The sequence below is a fragment of the Chrysochloris asiatica genome, unplaced genomic scaffold (assembly GCF_000296735.1).
Source record: "Chrysochloris asiatica unplaced genomic scaffold, ChrAsi1.0 scaffold00012, whole genome shotgun sequence".
NCBI lineage: Eukaryota > Metazoa > Chordata > Mammalia > Afrosoricida > Chrysochloridae > Chrysochloris > Chrysochloris asiatica.
The window spans coordinates 23,073,316-23,099,889 of record NW_006408530.1 but is presented as its reverse complement, the minus strand read 5'-3'; the positions used below and the strand labels follow the sequence as shown (position 1 = coordinate 23,099,889).

The 26,574-nt window shown below is 36.4% G+C and overlaps 1 protein-coding gene across 1 annotated transcript in view; it reads right to left on the bottom strand.

Annotated features, from left to right (window-relative positions):
• Window positions 1–26,574, bottom strand: part of LRP1B (low density lipoprotein receptor-related protein 1B) — a 2,342,762-nt gene that overhangs the window by 1,590,016 nt on the left and 726,172 nt on the right. The gene's annotated exons all lie outside the window — the stretch shown is intronic.

Below are 26,574 nucleotides of genomic sequence, written 5' to 3'. Positions count from 1 at the left end.
AAATTTTCTGTTCAGATCTTGGACCTCCTCATTTCTTCCATTTGCTTTAGCATCTATATGCTGGAGAGCAAGTTTCAGTGTCTCTTCTGACATCCATTTTGGCCTTTTCCTTCTTCTTTTCAATGACTTTTTGCTTTTTCATGTATGCTGTTCTTGATGTCATCCCACAACTCTTCTGATCTTCGGTCTTTAGTGTTAAATGTATCAAATCTGTTCTTCAGATGATCCCTAAATTCAACTGGGATATATTCAAGGTCATATTTTGGCTCTCGTGGACTTGTTTTCATTTTCTTCAGCTTCAGTTTGAATTTACATACGAGTAATTGATGCTCTGTTCCTCAGTCTGCCCCTGGCCTTGTTTTCACTGATGATATGGAATTTTTCCATCGTCTCTTTCTGCAGATGTAGTCAATTTTATTTCTGTGCATTCCATCTGGTGAGGTCCATGTGTATAGTCTTCTCTTATGCTGTCTAAAGACAGTATTTGAAATGAACAAATCATTTATTTTTCAGAATTCTATCATGCATTCTCCAGCATCATTTCTATTACCAACGTCATATTTTCCAACTACTGATCCTTCCTCTTTGCTCCCAACTTTTGCATTCTAATCACCAGTAATGATCAATACATCTTGATTGCATGTTTGATCAATTTCAGATTGAAAAAGCTAGAAGAATTCTTCTATTTCATTCTCACTGGCTTTAGTCTTCTATTATTATTTATTATTTATGCACTGGTTGGTACGTAAGTTTGAATAATAGTGGTATTAACTGTGCTTCCCTGTAGGCTCATGGATATTATCCTATCACAGACAGCGTTGTACCTCATCACTGATCTGGATATGTTGTTGTTGTTGTTGTTGTTGTTTTTACAATGAATGCAACACCATTCCTCCTCAATTTGTCATTTCTGGCATAATAAACCATGTGGTCATTAGATTCAAAATGGCCAATACTAGTCCATTACAGCTCACTAATGCCTAAGATATCAATGTTTATGCATTCCATCTCATTTTTGACAATTTCCAATTTTTCCTGATTCATACATCGTACATTCCATGTTCCAATTTTCAATGGATGCTTACAGCTTTTTCTCTTCATATTGAGTTGGGTCCCATCAGCAAATGAAGGTCCTGCAGGCTTTACTCCATTTGCATTGTCACGGTCAACTCTACTTTGAGGAGGCAGCTCTTCCCCAAGTCCCATTTTAAGTGCCTTCCAACCTGAGGGGCTCATTTTCAGGCACTATATCTGACAGTGTTTTTCTGCTATTCATAAGGTTTTCAGTGACTAAATAATTGGAAGTACTTCGTCATTCCTTCTTCTTAGTCTTTCTTTGTCTGGAAGCTCATCTGAAACCTGTTTGCCATATGTGACCCTGGTGGTATTTAACATACCAGTGGCATAGCTTTCAGAATCACAGCAACTCACAAGCCACCACAGTAGGACAAACTGTCAGTCGAGTGGAGCAGGTGGTGAATTTGAACCACCTAACTTGTGGTTCAAACTGACCTTGCAGTCCTGTGCTTATTATAGTCCCATTTTTTATTTTATTTTATTTTATTTTTACTGTCCTGCATGATTCTAGGATTCCTGTTGTGGCAATGTAGGATAAGTACTGAACAACTAACTTCAAGTTTGGCAGTTCAAACCCACCAGCCACTACTCTGAAACCCATTAAAAGTTTGCTATGAGTTGGAACTGGAGTCCTGATGTAGCACTGTAAGCTAATGCATCAGACAGCAAGTTGTTTGAACTGTAAGGTCAGTGGTTCAAGCTCACCAGCTGCTCCTTAGAAACCATATACAGGGTCCTTATGGGTCAGAATCAACTCAATGGCACTGAACAACAACAACAACCATGAGTTGGATGTGATTTTATGGCCCTTAACAACAACAACAACAATAACACCATTATAAATAATCACAGCCTATTCTAAAAAATAAAGCCTATTTAAAAAATAAAAGAGATGTTTCCAGACAAAAATTTAAGTGGTAGGAGGATGTCAGAAAAAGTAAGGAAGCAAAAGCATTCCTGACAAAAAAAAAATATATATGTTCAAAAAGAAGCAACATGTGTAAATTCACAGCAGAGGAAAGATGACTCCCTCAGGGAAATTAAAAGTAGGTGAATATGACAAGTGGCAAACATAATAATGTGCATCTGCAGTCCTGAATTTTTCTTACTTGTCTTTAGATATCTGCTACTTTCCTGATTCCACTACTCAATAATTTTGTACTTTCAGGTACATCATTTGTTTTCTCTGAGTTTTAGATTTTTGTGATGATCTGTGATCAAGGGTAGTAATGCCTCTCTTCAAGGGCTGTTTAAAAATCAGATATCTTCTATAAAACAGCGCATAGTATTTGGCTTTCTAATGGAGTTGTTACCATGTGTACAGTGAAATTGTTCTGCTCAGAGGAATAAAATGTTATCTTCAGATATTTTGGATTTAAGGTTTAAAGTGTATCTCACAGCAATGGTTTCAGTGGTTCAGAAATATACCCTGAAGTGTTAAAATGAAGCAGTAGTTTGCTTAGATTCACTAGTAAAGAATGTCTACTTTGAGCATTATGGTATTTTAAGAACTATTTACGTGAGATCAAATTGACAGCAAAAATTCGAAAGATGAGATAGGAAAGTTAGGAGGCAGTATGTTTTTGTTAATGGGGGAGGAATAATTCAGAAAAGGATTATGAGAATTGCTGTAAAACTTAATGAATGTAATTAATGTCACAATACTGTACATGTGGATATTGTTAAATTGCTATATGTTTTGCTGTGTATATTCTCAATAATAACAACAAAATCAAAGAAAATTTTAAAACGACAGCTTATCCCAGGATCCCAAATTATACGAAACTATTAGAGTCCTCTGGTAGCGTAGTGGTTACGAGTTGGGCTGCCAACCTCAAGGTCACCACAGGAGAAAGATGAAGCGTTGTGCTCCTGTAAAGATTTACAGCCTGGGAAACACTGTGCAGGGTCACTATGAGTCGGAATCGACTCCAAGGTACTTAACAACACCAACAATTGGAGACCTGGTATGGCACTGTGGGCTAATGCATCAGACTACAAAGTCATTTGAACTGCAAGGTCGGTGGTTCAAGCTCACCAGCTGCTCCTTGGAAACCCTATAAAGGGTCGCTATGGGTCAGAGGCGATTTGACGCCACTTAACAACAGCAACAACAACAACAACAACAGCAACAATTCTAAAACTGAAGTTTTGGTGTGTCAGTGTAGGATAAAGCACTAGACTACAAGGTTGGTTTGAACCACAAAGTTGGCACTTAAAACTCACCATCAGCTCCTTGTTGTTGTTATGTGCCATGGAGTCGGTTCCGATTCATAGCGTCCCTGTACAGGGTTTCCGAGGCTGTAAATCTTTACCGGAACAGAAAGCCTCATCTTTCTCCTGCGAAACAGCTGGTAGTTTCAAACTTTTGACCTTGTGGTTTGCGGACTAATTCGTAACCACTACGCTACCAGAGCTCCTTAGTTGCTCCTTAGAAACCCTATATAGGGTGCTATGAGTTAGAACCAAATTGTCAGCACTTAACAACAACAACAACGTTCTAAAACTGGAGTCCTAGTGTGACACTGGACCACAAGGTTGGTTTTAAACACAAGGTTGTTAGTTCAAACTCACCAGCTGCTCCTCAGAAACAGTATACAGGGTCCCTATGAGTCAGTACTGACTCGATGGCACTAAACAAAAACAACATTCTAAAACTAGGGAGCATGGTGGCTCTGTAGAATAAGAATCGAACTGCAAACCAGAAGCTAGACAGTTCTAGCATACCAGCCACCAGAGAAAGATAAAGTTTTCTGCCTCTGCAAAGATTTGGAGTTTCAGAAACCCTATACAGGGTTGCTATAAGTCGGAGAAGACTCAAAGGCACTTAACAACAACATTCTAAACCACCTTTAGGGTTTAATGTTTTACTTCAAACATCAGAAAGTTACCTAAATGAAAACAGTGATTTTGCTTGATTTTATCAAATGTTGATTGTCTACACATAGTTTGTTGTTGTTAATTGCCATGAAGTTGGTTTGATTCATAGTGATCCTGTATAGGGTTTCCAAGGAGGATCGGGTGGGTTTAAACTGACGATCTTGTGTTTAGCAGTTCAGTGCTTATCCTACAGCACCATATCTGAACTCAGTAGTAATTTTGTTAGACGTTCAAAAATTGTTTATTGAATTGGCTAAACCACCAGCCACTCCAAAGGAGAAAGATGGAGTTTTCTTCTGCTGTAAAAAATTGCAATCTCAGAAAATTTATGAGTCAGAATGAACTTGAGGGTAGTGGGTGGGTGAGTATTTGTAAAATAGTATTAATATGAGCTATTGAAAAGGCTTTATAACCCTTGATTTCAGAGGAATCAAGGGAACAATTATTTTTATTAGAGAAAAATTTTAAAGGTTTAATATCTTTTAAGCAGAACATGAAAAAATAGTCTAGGATCAATGTTACAAAATCTGATTTTGTTTTAGACAATTATAGGCTATAAGATGTCAACTTATATGTTCTTGTCTCAACAAGATGTTCCTTGAGTTTTCAGTCTATCTTAGGTCCATCTTTTTCAGTCACAAAACTCTATATGTGTCTTCATTTATTTTAGAATTGCTATTAATTACCTGGTGATTTATGTGATTTTATTTTGATATTTATTCCCCAACAAATTTCATAAGGCCAGGAGCTGTGTCTACTTTGCTCATTGGTCTATTTTTAGCACACAGCAGTGTCTGCCACAGTTTATGTTGTAGATGCATAGTTCATTAACAAATGAATGACCAGGAATAAATTCATGGATGTACCAAAGTCTAAATGATTCTTACAGGACCTTTTGACATATGTATGTTTTAACTTTGGGAAAGTCATAAAATTTTGTATCTATTTCATTATTTATAACTTTGTAATAACCTTAGAGGAGCTCTGATAGCGGTAGCGTAGTGGTTACGAATCAGGCTGCGAATCTTAAGGTCCTCAGTTTGAAACTACCAGCTGATCCGCAGGAGAAAGATGAGGCTTTCTGCTCCCGTAAAGATTTACAGCCTCGGAAATCTGTATAGGGTCGCTATGGGTTGGAACTGACACAATGGCAATTAACAACAACAACAATAACCTTAGAGCATATCACAGAGTCATTTTGTAGAATACATATTAAGAAAGGTGTAGTTGTCTTAAGGAGTCCCGGTGTGGCGCTGTGGGTTAATGCGCCAGACTGCAAAGCCTAGCATTTGAACTGCAAGTTTGAACTGCAAGGTTGGCCGTTAAAGCTCACCAGCCGTTCCTCGGAAACTCTATACAGAGTCTCTATAGGTCTGAATCGACTGGACGACACAGGGTCGTTATGGGTTGGAACCGACTTGATGGCACAGACAACAACAAGTTGTCATAATTGTAGAATATATAGGTGCTGCTGAATTATAGGAAATGTAATACTATTTATTTTAAATGTGGGACTCTAAGAACTTTCACTTGGTATATTCTGATCTATTGTTGTTATTGTTAAGTGCTGTCAAGTCGGTCTGACACATATGACCCTGTATAGGGTTTCCAAGGAGTAGCTGGTGAGTTTGAATTCCTGATCTTGTGGTTCAACTGACCTTGCAGTCCAGTGCATTATCCACAGTGCCACACCAGGACTCCAAGCTTTGTAATTTAGATAACTTCTTCTGTTGTCATAATAAAATGTATAGGTAATTTAGTTAATTAAAATCATTATGTTGTGGTTTTTGTTAAATGCTGTCGAGTCAGTTCCAATGAAACCCTGTAAAGAGTTTACAAAGAGTGGCTGGTGAGAGTCATGTATATTCTTGGCCCCTAGGTAGCATAGTGGTTACAAATCCGGTTGTGCGCATCAAGATCAGCAGTTTGAAACTGCCAGCTGTTCGAGGGAGAAATATGAGGCTTTCTGCTCCCGTAAAGATTTACAGTGTCAGAAACCCTGTACACGGTCGCTATGAGTCGGAACGGACTCCACGGCAAATAACATACATACATATAGTAAAGATTATTCTTAGACTATCTCAGAAGAGTTAGTCCTAGTTTTAAAGATTACCCAAGAAATAAAATTCTAAAACCTGTCTAAAAAACGCACTCTAATGTTAATCAATCTAACATCCCTACATGTGTCACTAAATTAGTAAAAAAGGAAAAAAATAAATTTATATCATGTGATTAAATCAGAATCATTACTTGTTTAGCCCAAAATTTCATTCAGTATTTTTTTCAAAAGTTCATAGGTAGTTCCTGTGGGTAACACAGTGTTAGCACATGCTTCCCATACCAACAGATGCCCAAAAGCTGAGGAAATGCCCATGTTATTTGAGCTCTTAAAATGAAATTTCATTATTTTTTTTCCTCCTTGACATTTAGTCATTAGATGTTATATTTTCATCTGGAGCCAGATCGGAATATGCAAGATCACCTTTCTTAGAATACTAATCATTGGGAACTCTAGAACCTAGAAGTTAGTACTGGAATAGACATATAACTAGGTAAGCTGAAATTAGTAGTTTTATACATGTGTAAGTAACAAATATATTGCTACTAGCATTCCAGTTCGTACATGCATGGGTTTAGCACCCACCCCAAAATCTCTAAATATGTCTCTGTGATTAGTGGATGACTGCAGATAAGTTCTCCCAATAATGAACTTGTCTTAGTCTCCTTGGGGCGCCTTCAAAAAAAGTTCCAGTCAAAACTGTGGCTTTTGCTGAGTTATTAAGTTCAAGGTAATCAGTCATTTCAGAGGTTATGGTCACTGTGTTTTGGGACTCCAAAGGAGTAATTTTCATAGATTTACTCAAAGGATACAGGATGGCCATGAAGATTTATTAGGAAATTGAAAACTATGTTGGTGAGAAAAAGGCTATGAAATTTGTGTGGAGAAACTACTTTCATTCACAACCATGAATCTGCTCTTTCTTTCGGCTTAACAGGGATGTCCTGCAGAAATTTCCTGGGAAAACATTATCTCATGCACCATACAGCCCTGATCTTTTCCTTTTAGATTTCTTTTAGTTCTGAAGCTCAAAGACCATTTAAAAGAGACACAATTTGAGTTTCTAAAGGATGTCAAAATTTTCCTTTGATGTGGTACAAATCAAAGAGCACAGAAGTCTTCCAGAAAGGGTTAAAAAAGATTGGAAACACTGTCATGGTAAGTATATAGACCTAGATGGAGGATGTTTTGAAAAACAAGAGATTCACATTTTGATCCTTTTGTTTAATAAAGATAGGGTCAACACTGTACTGCAAAGCACAATATCATCAGGTCAAACTCACCAGCTGCTGCTCAGAAACCTTATACAGGATTGCTATGAGTTGGAAACAACTAAACTCATAGCACTTAATCACAATAACAACAACAATTTTGTAGCATTACTTTTTGACGTTTCCTCCTGTGATGTTTGGGGGCAGGTGGCGGGAGTGAGATCACACTACTGCAAGAAAGCCTTTAAAAAGGAGAATCAGAGACTAAGAGTGTTTCAATATTTATTAGATGTATCACGTCTATATCTAGTACTAATGACTATGTTGTACAGCAAGTGGTTTTCATATTACTTAGAACAACTATTACCCAAAATCTTCTATATACCTTACCTATCATTACACATACACTTTGCAATCCTTTATTTGATTTCCCAGGGTCCAGAGAGACATGAGGATTATGACCCATGGAAATTCTCATTTTATTACAATGACAAACTGTTTTAGGTTTGGTGCAAGTTTCGGTTATTACAAATTACCATCTCTTTTACAATATATGGTTAAAATAGTTGTTGTTGTAAAGTATCATCAAGTTGGTTATTATTCTCACTTTTCCAAATACAAAAGTGAAAACCTACAAAAATAAATGACTTGCCACAATCTGAAAACACGTGGCCAAGTTGGGTCTATAATAGCTCACTTGTGGAAAAGAAATAGTAACTCTCCACTAGCCTGGATTCCTGATTGTTTCAGCATACTCCACAATCTGCAAACATGTGAGTAGATTGCAGCATTTTCACTAAGATCCCATACTACTCAGTGGCTTAATCATTAGGGATCTGGTGTAATAATTAATCAATAACCTAAGAAAGCTATTTCTAAGGATCAAAATTAAAATTATTTCTTGCATGAACTCCCCATAAAGTTATATATGAGGATTAGTCTTGTTGTTGTTGTTGTTGTTACATGCCATCGAGTTGATTCCAACCCATAGCAACCCTGTATAGGATTTCCAAGGAGTAGCTGGTGAACTTGAACTGTTGACCTTGCAGTTCAAATGACTTTGCAGTCTGATGCATTAGCCCACAGTTTTAATTTGTTTTGTGTTGTTAAGTGCCGTAGAGTTGGTTCTGATTCATAGCTACCCTGTTTAGGGTTTCCAAGGAGCAGCTGTTGAGTTTAAACCACCTACTTTTCAGTTCAAACTGACACTGCGATCTAGTGCATTATCCTGCAGTGCCATACTAGAACTCCTTGATTTGCTTAGGTGAAAATAAATACAAAACCAAAAATCATCCAAACACAATAAAGACAAAACAAAAAGTGTGCAGTAGGAATTTCAAGTAAAAAAAAAAACATCAATGGTTTGAAAATAATGAAAGGTATGAGCAAGTGACTCCTAGGCAACTATAAGTCTAGTATTCACTGACAATGTAGAAAAGTAATGTAGTTTCTAACAGTTACAGCTTTTATCATCCTACTAAGTGGTTTGTATTTGAAACTTACTAAATATAGGTGAGTAATGGCAAAGTGAAAGCTTAGATTAGTTAACTCAGAGAAAATTTATTTACAAATACAAAGGTATTTACAATTTTTGGTCAGGTTTGCAAAGCCAGTGTGTTACCTGAGATAAAAGATTTCCTAAAGCCTAAACAAACAATTCCCCTTGTACTGTTGATTATATCATTGTTTTCTTCCAGAATTGTAGCTCTCTGGTTCTTAACTTTCACTCTGGTCACATAATATGCAAGGTTTTTATTAATCAGATTGAGTTATAGGAGTGCCCAAAGCCATAGTGTGGTCATTTAGGATAAACATGGGAACACTAACTGCAAGGTTGGCAGTTCAAACCCACCAGCCACTCTCAGAAACTCTGTACGGGACAGACTTGATGACACACAACAATAACAGCATAGGTGTGCCCATGGTTACAAGAAAGCAATATTTTCCTCTTTAATTTCTCATGTTTAATTATGTCATTTGTTCAATTTTTCTCCAGCAAAAAACAAAATCTGTAAAGTTGAAGTCAAGTTATATAATTTATACATAATACAAATAAAACAAAAATATACAACAAGATGTTTCCTGTGATGCATTATTTAAGCACTTCCATAAATAAAATAAAATAAAAATTGCTTCATCCTACCTGGAAAACTACTAGGTTATTAAGTGAAACCATAATTATTCAATACTGATAACTGAATTATTCCCATACACACATGCACACACACACACCACACACGCACACACACACACTTAATTGAAGAAGGAAGAGGAGATGGACATAAGATAATTAATAGTAGAAATTAAGTAAATGGTCTTTAGTTCCCTGATAATCAAAATGCTATCAGTAGATGTTTGCTAAAGACAAACAAGCTTAGCCATGTTCCACATTCAGCTTAGTCTCAATATGCTAATTATAGATATTTGTTTTTAAAAGCAAATGCATCAAGAGTGAAATTACAAATTTTGTTTTTGCTAATAGATATTAACTAATAGAATACCAGAAAGATACTCACTTCTGTTTGTTGGCTATGGAAAAGCATTCAACTAGATGGATCATAACAAAGTATGGATAATATTGCAAAAGAGTGGGAACTCCAAAATCCTTAATAGTGCTCCTGTGAAATCTATACATGTGACCTGGTTTAAACCAATTAAGAGATTACATCTCTCTAGCCAATGATTAGTTCAAATATAGGTACACTACTCTATCATTCTTCTTGGATCAACCATCAACACTCATGGAAGCAGTAGTCAAGAAATCAAACAACATATTGCATTGGGCAAATCTGCTGCACAATGGTTGGTTGATGATGCATGGAGGGAACTGTAACCATGGCAATGTAACAATATTCGATAGGATGAATGTAAAGCTAATGTTCTCCCATGTAAACTATCATATAATTCACAACAAAACGTTTTTAAAAAAAAAAATCTGCTGCACAAGACCTTTTTAAAGTGCTAAAGAGCAAAGATGTCAGCTTGAAGACTAAGGTGTGCCTAACCCAAACCATGGTATTCTCAACAACCTCATATGCATGTGAAAGCTGGACAGTGAATAAGGAAGATCATAGAAGAATTGATGCTTTTGAGTTATGGTGTTGGAGGAGAATATTGAAAGTGACAAAAGAACAAACAGATCTGTGTTGAAAAAAGTGCAGTCAGAGTGCTCCTTGGAGGTCAGGATGGCCAAACTTTGGACATATTGTTAGGAGGGGCCAGTTGCTGGAGAAGGATATCATGTTTGCTAGGGTGGAGGGTCAAAGAAAAAGAGGAAGACACCCAGTGAGATGGATTGGCAAAGTGGCAACATCAGTGGGCTTACGCATAGCAATAATTGTGAGATTGGCCCAGGACTGGGCAGTGTTTTGTTTTATTGTACATAGGATCGCTATGATTCGGTATCAACTCGATGGCACCTAACAACAACAACAACTCTATCAGAGGTGTCCTGGTATTGTGCTGTAGGTTAAGCACTGGACCATAAGGTAGGTTTGAACTACAAAATCAGTGTTTCAAACTCACCTTCCAATCCTTGAAATTCTATACAGGGTTACCTTACTAAGTTGAGTTGGAATCAACTTGACAATACTTAACACACCAACCAACTAACCTATCAAAATCACTGAAAGACAAGTCACTGCAAAAGAGGACTCAAACTTGAGAAGGTGCAAACTTTGGGGACTGTGAATAAAGACTGAGATAAATTGAGCCTCTTTTACATCTTTTAAGTCCTTGAACTTAGTTTTATCTAAAGCACTATAGAATAACCCACCAGCTGCTCCTTGGAAATAGTCGCTATGAGATGGAACCAACTTGACTTGACAGTACTTAACAACAACAACAACCTTTAGATTTACTATTACATGAGTAAAAATATATATATTTTTTTACATGTAAGCATTATGAGCTGATTTTTTTTTTTTTTTGCAAGCTAATTATTGCAAACCTACAACAAAAATTAGCCATAAAGTCAGCCATATCTCCTGATTTTTCAACCTTATATACTGGCTTTTATATGAGCCACTGTGATTTATTTTCTAATGAACACAAAAATGGACTCAGTTATTTGTAGCTGTTAATACATTCAAATTGTTTAGGACTGCTTGTTAACTACATCAAAATATATTTTACTGATTGTGAATATAATTTAATTTGGTTAATTTATTCTGTTGATATTATATAAATCAGGGGAAAAGGAATTTGGCCAAAACCATAGCTAAATTTTAGATTTATAGAACATCCCTTTAATAAAATTTACAAATTCCAAAACAACAGAATTGTATGCTGGTTTTAAAAATTACCATTTCTCCATTTCCCTCATGTGAATCTGCCCTGTTACCTATACGAAACAGCCTTCTTCTCTCACATGAAAGTGAAGCAAGGATAAATTTTATTAATCATGTTCCATGTGCTTGGTACTTGTTACCTAATTTAATCTTTTTCTAGCACATGATATTACTTCTGTCAAATCTTGGAGTCTTGATTGATAGACAGCACAAGTGAGGCAATTTCCATTTCCCTCATATTCTGACGTCTGGCTAGATTGTTTTAGCTGTTTATCTGTCTGTCTGTCTAGCTACCTACCTACCTAGCTACACTTTAATTTCCACTAATGACAACTTTCTTACTAACAGCCCCAAATAGAACACCAATAATACTTCTTCTTTTTTTTTTTTTCCTAGTTTTAACAAAAACTCCAATTCAAGATTTTGATTGCTCTACTTAGGTTTACTTTCTGTCTTCTCTACTACAAAAGAAATGAAATCAGTTGATAGAGGGAGAGTTTTCAAAAATAAAAGATGTAATAGGAGCTTTACTATTCGGTGTGGTAGGTAGACAAAGGAGAAAGCCACACTAATATTAATTTATGACAACCTAAACCATTATACAGAAGCAATGAGACATAAGAAATTAAGTCCAAGATTTTATTTGGACTTTTTCTCATTTCTTATATGTCAATTGTGGTGATTAGAAAACTGAATTTTGTCATTAAAGATTATCTTTTATTTAAACACAGGTTTGAGTATTGTTTTATTTTTTGTCATTAAGAGAGTCTTTGGCTTGAGTACTGGTTTAAACACTGTTTTATTACAACTCTGATTTGTACGCAAAGTAATTGACTTCTCCAAGCCTCATTTTTCCATTCACAAAATACATTATTAATACATACTGCATCGGCTTGCTGTAAGGGTGAATTGCATTTCACATAGTGCCTCCTACACAGTAAGTGAGCTGTCTCTTTCAGTCATTAACTCTTTTACATATTGACTACTGGGACCAAGTTCTGGCTAGTGATACTTGATAATCATAACATAAATAAAAATGAATAAAATAAACCATAGGACAGGTCTCTCTCTGTGTCTATCTCTCTCTGACACACATACACACTCAAATATAACTGAAGGATGTTAGACTAAATGGTGAACATTTGACTTGCATGACAAGCAGTAGCATAGTTTGTTAATGTGGCTTGAGTAAAATAAAATAAAATATATTAGAAAGAGAAAAATCAGAGACTTATGATATACAGTACTGTCCATGATTGCATGAAAGACATTCAAAGTTTGGAATCAAAGAAGAGAAAAAAAATAGAGTAAAATCCTATTCTCACTTTCACACTTTATCTGTGTAATCACCTCTATTTTGCTCTCCATTTTGTGACTTCAGAGCAAACATGAAATCCATTAAGAAGCATGAGTGAAATCTGTTCATACTCTCTCTGATACATAATATTCTAAAAGTTCTCCCAGGTTTCTTCTTTATTATTATCACCCCTTTTATAGTGTCATTGTTTTCATTCAACTGCACATGGGCTGGTGTACTTCATGAACAAAATTAAGTTCTCCATTAACTTGTCTTGATTATCCTTCTCAGTACTTCTGTTGTAAAAAGGCACATACACCCTACTTTACTTTCTTTCTTTTTCTCCCCCTATCTATTTTTTCAAGTCTAATCTAACCTTGAATAATGGAAATCTAAATTGGAGACCTTCAAGCAAATCTCTTTGAAGAGTCACTGTCCCTGCCCATTCACAATTTTTAGAGATTTCTTAACAGGCTAGGTAGACTACATTCCCTGGTTTGTTGTTGTTATGTGCTGTGGAGTTGGTTCCGACTCATAGCGACCCTGTTCAAGGTTTCCAAGGCTGTAAATCTTTATGGGAGCAGAAAGCCTCATCTTTCTCCCCCGGAATAGCTGGTAGTTTCAAACTGCTACCTTAAGGTTTTCAGCCCAATTCGTAACCACTACTCATTCCCTGGTAATTTCCCCCAAATATATTTTTTAAATGTGTTTATGATCCCTCGTCAAGGTTGAGGTACAGACTTATTAGTTATATTGGCATGCATTTCTTTTCTGAGATATATCATACTTACTCATTTTCTGAGTTATTGTAAATACCGCTGACAATTCTTTTACATATTAAAAAACAAAAAACAGTCATTGAATTAAAATAATATAGCTGCTAGTGCAGTGGTTATGAATAGGGCTGCGAATCTTAAATTTAGAAGTTTGAAATTACCAGCTGTTCTTCAAGAGAAAGGTGAGGCTTTCTACTCCCAAAAAGATTTATAGCCTTGGAAATCCTATGCAATGTCGCTATGAGTCGGGACCAACTTCACGACACGTTCACGACGGATCACAAGCTCTCTATATGCACTTGGAAGCAGCAAAGGGCTTAAGTGTAGCAACAATTCTCATGATGGTGCTGTTGTGTTGTGCATAGGATTGCTATGAGTCAGAACCACCTTGACACCTAAAAATCATAGCAACATGTTTGTGTTTTTTTTAACTTTCCATGGTAATTATGTAGTTAGATCAGTTTTTATGTGCAAACACACATATAGAGTTTAAGTGCATGAAAAAGATTAAAGTTCTACAGTCTTACCCTATCTGCCCACCTTAAAAAAAAAAAAAAAATCAGATTTATCTTGCCTGGTCCTTTTGTAGGACCAAGAAGAAAACTCCATTCTGTACATTAGCCTGAACACGTCCTCCTGTTGCAGGAACGTGCTAAATCAGCTCATGCTGCCTTAGAATATCCTTTCACCCCTAGCAACAGCAAGAACTAGATAAGTAATAGACAAGACAACCCAAGGCCAGATGCCAGATGTTTTCCTTATCCTAGCCTAAGAACAAAAGACCACCAGTACTGACCAATTAAACTGTAACATCTCATACTTTGCCAAATATCAACCAATCCAGATATTGTAAAGCTGAAAAACCTAAGCTTGTTTGAAAACTCTATAAAAACTCTGCTAACAAAGAGCTCAGGGCCTTTTCCCGAGTCCGCTATGCCAGATACGGAGAAGGCCCAGGCTCGAGCTTGAATAAACAACCCTTGTGCACTTGCATTGGTGTCGGCTCCTTGGTGGTCTTTGGGGACTCTGAATTCTGGCATAACACTTTATGATTAATAAAGACAGAAGCCTGTCCATGTTCCTAAAGCAGTGATACTAGATGGTTACCTCACTGAGCTACTCTACCCACCCTTTAGATAATACGTTTGAATATAAAATGTTATGTACACTAAATAAGTACCACATGCATGCTCCACAAAATTTCTCAATACTTTGCAACTAATAGTTACTCACTATTTTGAAAAGAGAATAGTCACTTGAAATATAAGTAATTTAATATGCATCAAGAACCATGAGGACTCTTAGTGAGGCACATAAAATGGAAAGATTTCAATATCTGCAAGGATGAGCCTGGTCTATTTGGCATCTTTTAAAATAGCAATGTGTAATTGATTGAGAGGATTTAGGTCAAAGCCCAGGGACCCAGAAAAATCTCTTCTCCACCCCCAGTTTTAACTCTTTCTGAATTCTTCATATTTTTGGAATGAGAAACCTCAGAGATCATTTAACTGGCAGGTTAAATTTCTAAAGGTGACACTTAAAAAACAAACAAAAAACCAAAAAGCTGTCAGTGAGTGCATTTAATGGTCACGGGAAGTGGCTGGTTTGGTGAAAGCAGAAACATGTATGAAAATCAGGACTGGGCTCTTGGTGGCAATGTTCTGTAATTTTTCTCTGCATTCCTTCCACCTTCTATCTCTCTTGAGCTAAAGATTCTTAGTTTCCTATTCTCGAGTTTCACTCTTGTTTTCCTTTATGTATCCGTATGCTTTCTTCACCACTTTTTTCTCATCCTCTATGACTTCATGAAATAGTTCTAAATTAATTCTCTGTTTAACACCTTGTTCCAGTTTGTTACATTTTGATTATATTTGTACTTGCTATCTTTCAAATTGATATATGATGACAGAACTGAAAATCTTTCTCAATATTCTTGCTAAAAATTCCTGTTTCAGTTGAAAATGAAAGGTGATATACAGTAACTAAAATTTTTTCTACAGTCTGTATCACTGAATTCCAATATTTGAAGCATAACTTAAGGATTTTGGAAGTTATCAGTAGTGGTGCTGTAAGATAAGCACTGTACTGCTAACCTCATGGTGGGTGGTTCAAAGTCCCAGTAACGCCTCAGAAACCAGCTCTAGAGCACTTAACAACAACACCAGAAGCTATCCAGTACATTTCTGTCTTCAGGTGAGAGTTTTACAAAGATGTTTTTCTTTCCAATATGATGAGTTGTTTAGAAAGTTCTTTGTTGTTACTAGGTGCCATCAAGTTGAATGCGAACACAGCGACCCTATGCACAATGTAATGCAGTACTGCCTGTTCTTGTGCCATCCTCACAATTGTGTATGAACCTATTGTTGCTGCCACTGAGTCAATCCATCTCATTGGGGTCTTCTCTAAAAGGGTATATTTTATTTTACCCATACATGTAGCCACATGATTTCATACCAACCATCTCTTCTAATTGCAAACTAATTTCAATTTTACTTAAAACTTATAATTAAACTGTTTCAGAATCTCCTAATTGGTGTGTTGTTGTTGTTGTTTTGTTGTTAGGTGCCACCAGGTTGTTACTGACTCATAGTGACCTTATATACAACAGAACAAAACACTGCCCAGTCCTGAGCTACCCTCACATTGTTGCCACACTTGAGCCCATTGATGCTGCCACTGTGCCAATCCATCTCATTGGGGGTCTTCTTGTTCTCCAACCCTCCACTTTACCAAACATGTTATCCATTTCTGGTGACTGGTCCCTCCTGACAATATGTCTTAAGTATGAGAGATGAAGTCTTGCCATCTGGCTTCTAAGGAGCAGTTTGTCTGGACTTCCAACACAGACCTAGTTGTTCTTTTGGCAGTCCATGGTACTTTCAATATTCAACTCAACTCCAACACCATAACTCAAATGCATCAATTCTTCTATGGTCTTCCTTATTTACTGTCCAACGTTCGCATGTATACGAAGTTATTGAAAATAGCATGGCTTGTGTCAGGTGCACCTTAATCCTCAAACTGACATGTTTGCTCTTCAACACATCAAACAGGTCTTGTGCAGCAAATTGTGTAGGTGTTTGTTGTTGTTTTTTTATAATCAGATTTTTTTTTGAAAAGCAACTATAATTGTTATTTACAGGGATTTAAAAAGTAATCTATAAACAAGAAGTGATGCCAGAGGTGAAGGCAGAGCTGATGAAGTGGAGAGATGGAGCAGCTGGGGACTCTGGATTCAGGGAGGGAGAGGGTCTATATACTGATAGCCAGATGGCAGGCTTGCGGGGTGTACACTTTGGTTGTTTGATGATGCATGGGGATGATTATATCATTGCACTAGAATGAAATATGATAGGATGAATGTAAAGCTAATGTTCTCCAATGTAAACTATCACTTAATTCACAATAAAAACATTTTTAAAAAACTAATTTATAAGAAAACTTCAGGAAATCTGTATCTTTCCTAGTAGTTAAAACTTAAGTATTACATATTCTGCCATAAAAAGGAAGGCGTGAGAAATAATTGTTGGAAATATCCTTATGATATACAAACATACATGAAGAGACTGCTATGGTATTCTCTGCAGTTAGAATCAAAGGAACCCAGATTTGCTCTTAACTCTAGACATTGATTTGATGAAGCATGGCACTATGGGATAAAGCACTAGACAACAAGGTCGATTTGAGCCACAATGTCGGTAGATCAAACTCACCATTCACTCTTTGCAAATCCTATACAGGTTCGCTATGAGTCGGAACCAAATACACACCACTTAACAACAACAACCAACATAATCATTTTGAGCTTTGAATCACACAAGTGTGAAAAATGAACATGCTGTCACCTACTACACAGACTGGTTTAGAGTTAAAGAACTATGCACAGCACACATGTAGCATACATGCTATGTACAGCATACTTGCTATTATAACATATAAATCTCTCAAAGTACAGTCCTTAAAACCATTAGAAAATTTTTCAAAATTAAATGGCCTGGTGAACTGAGTAAAGGTATTACCATCTTTTACATTTGATCCAAAAGACTAAATTCATTGGCCTAATATCTGTCCTGGTGTTGTACTGTAGGTTAGTGCATTGAACTGCAAAGTAATTTTGAACTACATGGTCGGCACTTCTAGCTCACCAGTCTCTTCTCGGAAACCCTATACAGGGTTGCTATGGGTCAGAACCATCTCGATTGTGCTTCACAACAATACCTGTCCTACAGAAGCCCTTTCTGAATTGTTCATTTTCATTGCCCCTGAGATTACCTGTGTTGGAAAACCCTGAAGAGACTTCTAAGGTGTGCACAATTCTCTAGCTACCATCTCTATCTTCCTTTCACATCCTAGTAAAAATAAATAAGTAAATAGAGATCCACTAACAACATTACCTCGTAGAAATAATACTTGACCGGTTTTACTGTTGTATAAATGTATGCTGAATTCCCTAGAGTAGAGTAAAAAGTGGCATATATATTTCGAAAGACGATCTGTGCATATAAGAGGTATAGAGAAGAAAAAGAAAAAAAAAATGAATATTTTAGGGAAAGGAAAAATATTCTCAGTAAGCAGAAACTGCATGCTAATTCTCATATTTGATACCTGTGCCCCAGCCCCAGTTACAGGGGGTGGGGGGAGTGGATAAGAAAGTCTTATAGTGTTATCACTATTCATTTCCAATTTTGCAATTCATCACAGCCTTAGAAAAACTGAGTTCACAATAAGTACTGGGCAGTTTGGCTTCCGAAATTTGCAATAATTGCATTTGGCAAAGTGCAATAATGTCAACGTTATTAAACTGTAATCTAGAAAAGTGATTCTATAAAAAGGAATTACAGAGATTACGAAAAGATGCCAAGTCTGAAGCCTCATAAACTTTGCTTCCTCTACTAAGCAGTGACTCCGCAAGGACATAGTAAGTCTTTAGTAAGTACCTCTTGATTTGGTTGGATGTGATGGGATGACCACATATCATCCCTTAGCCTCTAGATATAAGAATTTCTCCTGTATTGCATTAACTGTGATTTTAATAGTATCTCCATTTGATGCTGGAGAAGATTATTGAAGGTACCATGGATTGCCTGAAGAACAATCAGATCTGCATTGGAAGAGGTACTACCAGAATGCTCCTTAGAAGTCAAGATGGCCAAGCTTTGTCTCCCTACTTCAAACATATTATCAGCAGGCACTAGTCCTTGGAGAAGGGCATCATGCATGGTAAAGTGGAAGATAGCAAAAAGGAGACGGACCCTCAATGCAACAGCAACAATGGGCTCAAATGTGGCAGGAATTGTGAAGATGACCCAGGACTGAACTGTGTTTTGCTCTGTTGTGCATAGGGTTGCTCTGGATCAGAACTGACTTCATGGCACCTAATACTAACCATTGAAAATGATCCATGCTAGATCTTCAAGAGAACGGTATATTGGTAAAAGGATATACTTGCATATTAGACCAAGCTGGGTGTGAATTTTAGGTTGGCCATTTATCAGTTTCATGATTTGGGGCAAAAAAACATAAATCTATTTTATTAACATCAGAGTCCTGGTGTAGCTCTCCTTACAAAACCTACTCAGGGTCACTAGCAGTTGGAACTGACTGAATGGCACTTAGCAACAAAAATAATTATTACACAGTAGGGTTGTTGTGAAGACTGAAGAACATTATGCATTAAAAAAAAAAAAATAGCACAACAACCACAGCATTTGGTAACTAAGAAGTGCAAACATTTCTGAATTTTAACTTTGAGGCCACAGGGTTTCAGCACCACTCAGAAGGTTCAGAGTGCCCTTCTATGGGGAATGCCTTATTCAACTGCTAGAAATTAACATTTTAATCAAGTTGAGCTATTCTTTCACTCTGGGTACCTCAGGCTATCAGAAAACTCCAATAGCTAATTTCAGGTATTTTCCCAGGCTGAGGTATGGAGTTTCAGAGCAGCATTTAGGTTGATCAACATAATTAACTCATCCATGCAGACCACTATTGCTCTTTAGACCCTCTGGTATGGCACTGTAGGATTAGCACTAGACTACAAACCACAAGGACGGCAGTTGAAACACACCATCTGCTCCACAGAAACCCTGTAAAGAAAACCTTTGTAGGGTTTCTGTGATTCAGAACCAACTTGATGGCACTTAACAACAACAAATATTATTGAAACATTCATTAAACAAATATTAATATGGATTAGTCGTGTGAGAGACTGGACTAGGAATTACATGGAAGACTCATAAATTACCCTGTCTATTTTTTTCAATAAAGTTAGAAATCGAAATATGTATATAAATATACACAAAGTAAAAAGAAAAAAAACAAATTCTTAGAGTCCAATATACGTGAAAGAGAAGAATCAATAAGTTAGTATGGAGTGAAGAGGATCACTTTTAACAGCATATATTGGGAATGGTTTTCTCAAAGAGATCAAATTAAAAATAGCTTATATAAATATATATAAACATAAGCATGGTGGTGGTTATTGTGTATAAGTCAGTGCTAACTCATAGTGACCCTGTATATGGTTTCCAAGGCTGTAAATCTTTAAGGGAATAGAAAGCTTCATATTCCTCATGAGGAACAGCTGGTAGATTAAAATTGCTGACCTTACAGTTAGAACCTCAGTTTGTAATCCACACTACCAGGGCTCCTTAAACATAAACATAAATGAATGCAATCACAAACACAAATATAAACAAATACAAATATAAGTAAAAATTATTTGACAAAATTTTCCACTTTACATATGCAACAGAAGCATTCTTTCTCGGCCATGTGGACTCTTTCAGAATGTATGTTGTTGTTGTTGTTAAGTGCCATTGAGTCAGTTCTGACCCATAGCGACCCTGTACAGGGTTTCCAAGGGTGTAAATCTTTACGGGAGTAGAAAACCTCATCTTTCTCCCGCGAAGCAGCTGGTAGTTTCAAACCGCTGACCTTAAGGTTCACAGCCCGATTCGTAACCAATACGCTACCAGAGCTCCTTTCAGAATGTATAGACATTGGCATTCCAACCCAACTCCAAGAAAACTGAGGTTATAATAAAGGGTAAGAGGACCAGTGAAAAAATGCTTGAGAAGTTTGCAGATGGAAATAAGATGTTACTTCAAAGGTTAGTTTTAAGTAGTGAAAACTTCCTTTGAGTGATGAATCCTGTATTTGCCAAAATATCCTAAATCAACTCATCCATTTTTATTTGCTAAGATTAGGTGCCTGATTTTACAGATGCTTCATTTTAAATTCCACTGATAAGAGTCCACTCATTCAGACTTTATAATGTATAACTGGAGACAGTGCCCATGTGTTTTTATTTATTTAAGAACTAGCTCATTGGGGAGATTTATATTCATCAGAATCTGAATTAGAGAACGGCTTTTCAATATCACTGGAGCTTTTTTCATAATTTAAAACAGACTTGCAAAATTAAGCTGTTTTCGTTTTCCTTCTGCTAAATACGACAAGGTTTCATACTGTAAGAGATCAAAAGTTGGTTTATTATTTCCTCCAAATCAAATAATATTGATATATATTTGAGCAAAGTACTCTTAATTCTAAGAACTAAAGGCTGGCTATATTGTATACTTTAGCAGAGCATCACTTGCATAATTTTACAATACAATAAACTAATATGGTTATTCCTGAGGCTAAATGTCTATTTTGCATTGTTTTTCATGGACTTATTCTAAAATATCTTTATTCTTTGACTATCAACATTGTCAAATCAAGCACATAATATATCTCTAAAAGAAAGTTTTGTTTTGAACTCTTGTGTAAACATATCCTCAGGACATTTTCAAGTATTAACTGTAATTGTTAATTATTTCTGGTCATGTGAGTCAAAACCGCAGAGGATAAAATTGGGAAAATTTGAAGTTGTTTTTATTTTGTTTTCTTTTTTAAAAGCATCTTCATATAAAATACCAGATACATTGAAGTTGAGGGGAGGCTTATACATTTAGGTGAGAAAATGCATGCACAGCTGTAATGTCAGACTGGGATCCCTAGTGGAAACTGCTCAGTAAGCAAAAGAAAATTTTACAAATTAATTTGGCCTTGAAGAAAGAAGCATATTTTTATCAATCAACCATAACTGACACTGACCTTGGGGATTAGCCAAATTGTTGCATACATATTCAGGTGGATTTAAAAAAAAAAAAAAAAAAAGTTGTCAAATGGATTCCTGGTCCATTTTCTATCACTGCATATCCAACTGCAAATTACAGTGCTTTTCTTTTTTCAGTTTTATACAGTAACATGTAATACAGTAGTCAAATCTCTCTTGCTGTCATGAAAAGGAGATCAAATATTGGAATGCAAAAGACTCACTACAATATAGGCTTGAAAACTAAATCCTAAGTAAACAGTTGTATTATTATTTTTTTATTTTAATAATAAAAAATCTCCCAAGCCTATTATTTCTTATCAAAAATCAAATAAAGTATTGCATTGGATACATCTACTGCAAAAGATCTTTGTAAAGTTCTCAAAAGAAGTCACTTTGATAATTGGTGTGTTTCATGTCATATTCATGTGAATACTAGATAATGAAAAAAAAAAAACAAAAAAAAAAACAGAAGAAGAACTGAAACACTGAATGTGGTGATGGCAAGAAATATTGAATAGACAATGATCTGCCAGAAAAGTAAACAAATCATTCTTAGAAAAGACACAATGAAAATACACCTTAGAATTGAGACTGGTGAGACTTTGACCTGTTTACATAACAAATATCATCAGAAAAGACAAATCACTAGAAAAGTACATCATTTTTAATAAAATAGAGAGAAAAAGAGAATTCTAAATGAGATGGATTGAGTCATAAACTACAATAAACACAGATATACCAACAATCATGAAGATGGTACAGGAACAAGTAGTTTGTTTCTGTTACATGGTGGTGGTGGTTATGTGTCATGGAGTTGGTTCCAACTCATAGCAACCCTGTAAAGGGTTTCTGAGGCTGTAAATCTTTACGGGAGCAGAAAGCCTCATCTTTCTCCCATGGAACAACTGGTAGTTTCTAACTGCCAACCTTGTGGTTAGCAGCCCGATTTGTAACCACTACATAGAAGGTTGCAATGAGATGGAGCTGAGTCAACAGCAACAAACAAGAAAAATGACAATTCTATGATATTCTGATTTACAGCAGTGCTTCTCAGACTTTAATAAACATAAAAATTACCTGGAAAACTTGTGAAAAACTGATCCTGATTCAGTAGTGCTGAAATTTGTGCATTACTGTTAAGTTCCCTGACTATGCCATGCAGCTGGCCTGTTAACCACGCCTTAAATAACAAGGTTCCAGAGCAGAATCTTGTGTTGCACTGTTAGATAAGCATTGAACCGCATAGTCGGGGGTTCAAATCCATCAGCTGCTCCTCAGATACCCTATATAGGACTGAATCAATGGCATTTAACAACATCAAGAACAGAATCTTACACAATATGTTATGAGATTTCATAAGAAAGCTTTATAGCCAAACACATCAACTAACACTAATCATATTGCCTCATTATTAATTTAAAATTAATTTTGTATTCATTGCCCCAAACTTAAAACTTTACATTTAGACATTCTCCTCAAGTGACTTTTCTTCATAGTTGTATTGAAAACAAAAATAACATCAATGTACATGACTATAAAACTTCCTGAAGATGATGCAAAATATAGGATGAATGATTAGGACTTCTTTCTTTTGGTTCCCCATGTTTAATGTGCAGAATACAGAACAAAAGAGTATCATATAAAATTGATGATGATGCCTACGGTTAACCTACTCTGATTTTGTTGACCACTCCTATCTCATTTGGGATTGCCTATTCCTTGGAATAAGCATATGCAACCATCAATACGATATATGTCCTACAGAAGTCTGCATCATGGATCTGACCAAGCAGTTGCATATTGGCAGTTTGTGAAGATACTTTATGAAAAGATGTGTTGCCTGGTAACCAGCTACCCAGTACTCTCAGTTGATAAAGTTATGATGTAGTTCCTTATTCTGTTAACACTCTCTTACTGTACTTACAATGTCAAGTACAATTAAAGAAAATATACAGCTCCTCTTCTCTACCCACTCACTCATTGTTTATTATTAAATGACTCAATGGAATAACATAATGAGAGTTTTGTTTCTCATGGATAAGAAATAACAATGACCTTGGCTATTGTGTTCAAGCTTTGGAGAACTATGTTGAAGAATATTCTGTCTAAAGAAATTCAGTTACTGAGGGCTCCTAAAGTACAAAAAACAAGAAAAAAATGCTTTCATCATAGAGGGTCCTTTTCTTAAAAGTTGGCTCTTTGGTCAAAAACTTTTACCCATTAGTAAAACAAAATATTATTAATGAATACATTATCTTATTAATTAAATTAATTCAACAAATACCTACAAGGAACCAGGCTAGTTTTAGGATATGAAGAAAAGGCCATTCCTGATGCAGTGGACCTCAGTATTCTTACTTGATACCTTCTATAGTTAGTCATCATTCAGTCACTCAAGTTATCTCAGTAACCCCAGTTAATATTGAAAAAAATGTTTTTAATTCATAGAGTTATAAAATTTAAAAGTTAAAAACAAGTCAGGTGCAACTTGATACAAACACTAAAACATTCTCATAAACACTCATTGTTTCTCCATCTCATCACTTCAACTTTTGCTGTACTGAAATAATGGTCAGGACAAATGATTAGTAGTCAAGGTGTTTTTGACTTAGATCACCTCAAGAAGGGAATATAAACTGCACTTTGTTGTTGTTGTTATTAGGTGCCATCGAGTCGGTACCAACTCATAGTGATCTTATTTATGCACAGCAGAACAAAACACTGTACGATCCTAGACCAACTTCACTAATGTTGTCATGCTTGAGTCCATCAATGCTGCCACTTGGTCAACTCATCTCGTTGGGGGTCTTCCTCTTATTCTCTGATCCTCCACCTTACCAAATATGATATCCTTCTCCAGTGACTGCTCCCTCCTGACAATATGTCCAAACCATGAGAGATAAAGTTTGGCCATCTTGACCTCCAAGAAGCACTCTGGCTGCACTTCTTCCAAAACGGATCTATTGGTTCTTTTGGCAGCCCATGGCAATTTCAATATTCTCCTCCAATACCAAAACTCAAATGATCAATTATTCTATGGTCTTCCTCATTCACTGTCCAGCTTTCGCATGCATATGAGGTTATCAAAAATACCATGGCTTGGGTCAGGCACACTTTAGTCTTCAAGCTGACATCTTTCCTCTTCAACACTTGAAAAAGGTCTTGTGCAGCAGATTTGCCTAATGCCATACATCATTTGACTTCTTGACTGTTGCTTTTGTGAGTGTTCTTAGTTGATCCAAGAAGAATGAAGTCCTTGACAACTTCAATATTTTCTCCATCGGTACGAATGTTGTTTATTGGTCCAGTGGTGAGGATTTTTGTTTTCTTTACATTGAGATGTAATCCAGACCGAAGGCTGTGCTCTTTGATCTTCATCAATAAATGCAAGGTTGTGTCATCAGCATATCACAGGTTGTTAATGAGTCTTCCTCCAATCCTGATGCCACGTTTTTCTTCATAGAACCCAGCTTCTCGGATAAATTGCTCAGCAAACAGGTTGAATAAGTATGGTGAAAGAATACAAACTTGTTGTACACCTTTCTTAATTTTAAATCATTCAGTGTTCTCATATTCTGTTTGAACAACTGCCTCTTGGTCCAGGTACAGAGTCCTCATGAGCACATTAAGTGTTCCAGAATACTCACACTCAGTAACAAAAAAAATTTGCTTAGTTCTCATTTAATTTAAGAAAGTTACACGTCCATCCCTGGAACAACAGTTGTACCCATTAGAAACACAATGTTCTGACCAGTCTGGCCTGAGCTGTGTCCATTCTGGAGTCCTATATAGAATAAATTCTACCCTGGGAGTTGTGACATCCTGGGAAGTTTAATGCTCAGATCTCTTGATGAGATAGTCCCAGACCCTGCCCATTTGTCTACCACCACATCTGATTCCAGACAATTAACAAAAATGGGGATGGGGGTTGGGAGGATAAGGGAAGCTAGTGAAGTACATTTCTATGAGATAGGAAATGCCTTCCATGGGTGACTTTGGTTCAACCATCCGCCATTGGCTTGGTTGAATAATCCTTTAAACTGTACTGAGATCCAATACCATTCCTGCTCCAATCATTTCTCCTTCACTTTGACCTGTCACAGGATGTTGAACTTGATAGCCATCTAAAGACTCTCCTCCCTTTTCCCTGCACCATCCCCCAATAAATCTCTTGCATAGTTAATCTTGTCTTTTTGTCAGCTTCTTAGATGATTCAATCTAATGCAAGATTGTATAAAGAAATGTTTTTCTGGTGAAAAATTTTTTAATTTAATAGTGTACATAATCTTGGAGGCAAAAGTAACAGACAAGTACCAAGGGTATAAAAACTACTTCCTATTAAATAATTTTAACTAATACCTGCATATTTTTTTTATCCATACATCAAATTATTATTATGTTTTTTGCCCTGTATCCTCTAGGAGTCACTGGATTGTACAACAGGTAAATGTGGTAGGAGGCTAACAAAAAGGCTGAGGGGTTCTTGTTCACCCACAGGTGCTGGGGACAGCATACGCAAACCCTGGGTTGATCAGTGGCCCTGTGACATGGATGAAAATCCAACCCCATGTCCCTCCCCAGGACTGTGAGCCATGGAAACTGAAGGCCTAGGAAGAGACCTCCTGACGTCCCGGGTTCATTGGTTTTTGTGAACGTATTGGTTGGCTACCTCTGTATAATTTTCTTTGGTCCTAATATTGTTCATTCTATGCTTCGAACTCCAGTAATTGTAGCTTCTGTGAAAATGGTTTCTTTTACAACGCCTCTCTTAATGCCTCCACTGTGTTGGCAGTGCATGGAGTCCTGGGAACAAATCATTCTGAGGAATAAGCAATAACCACCTCGGATGAATGTCGGAACTGCTCCTTATTTGATTATTCA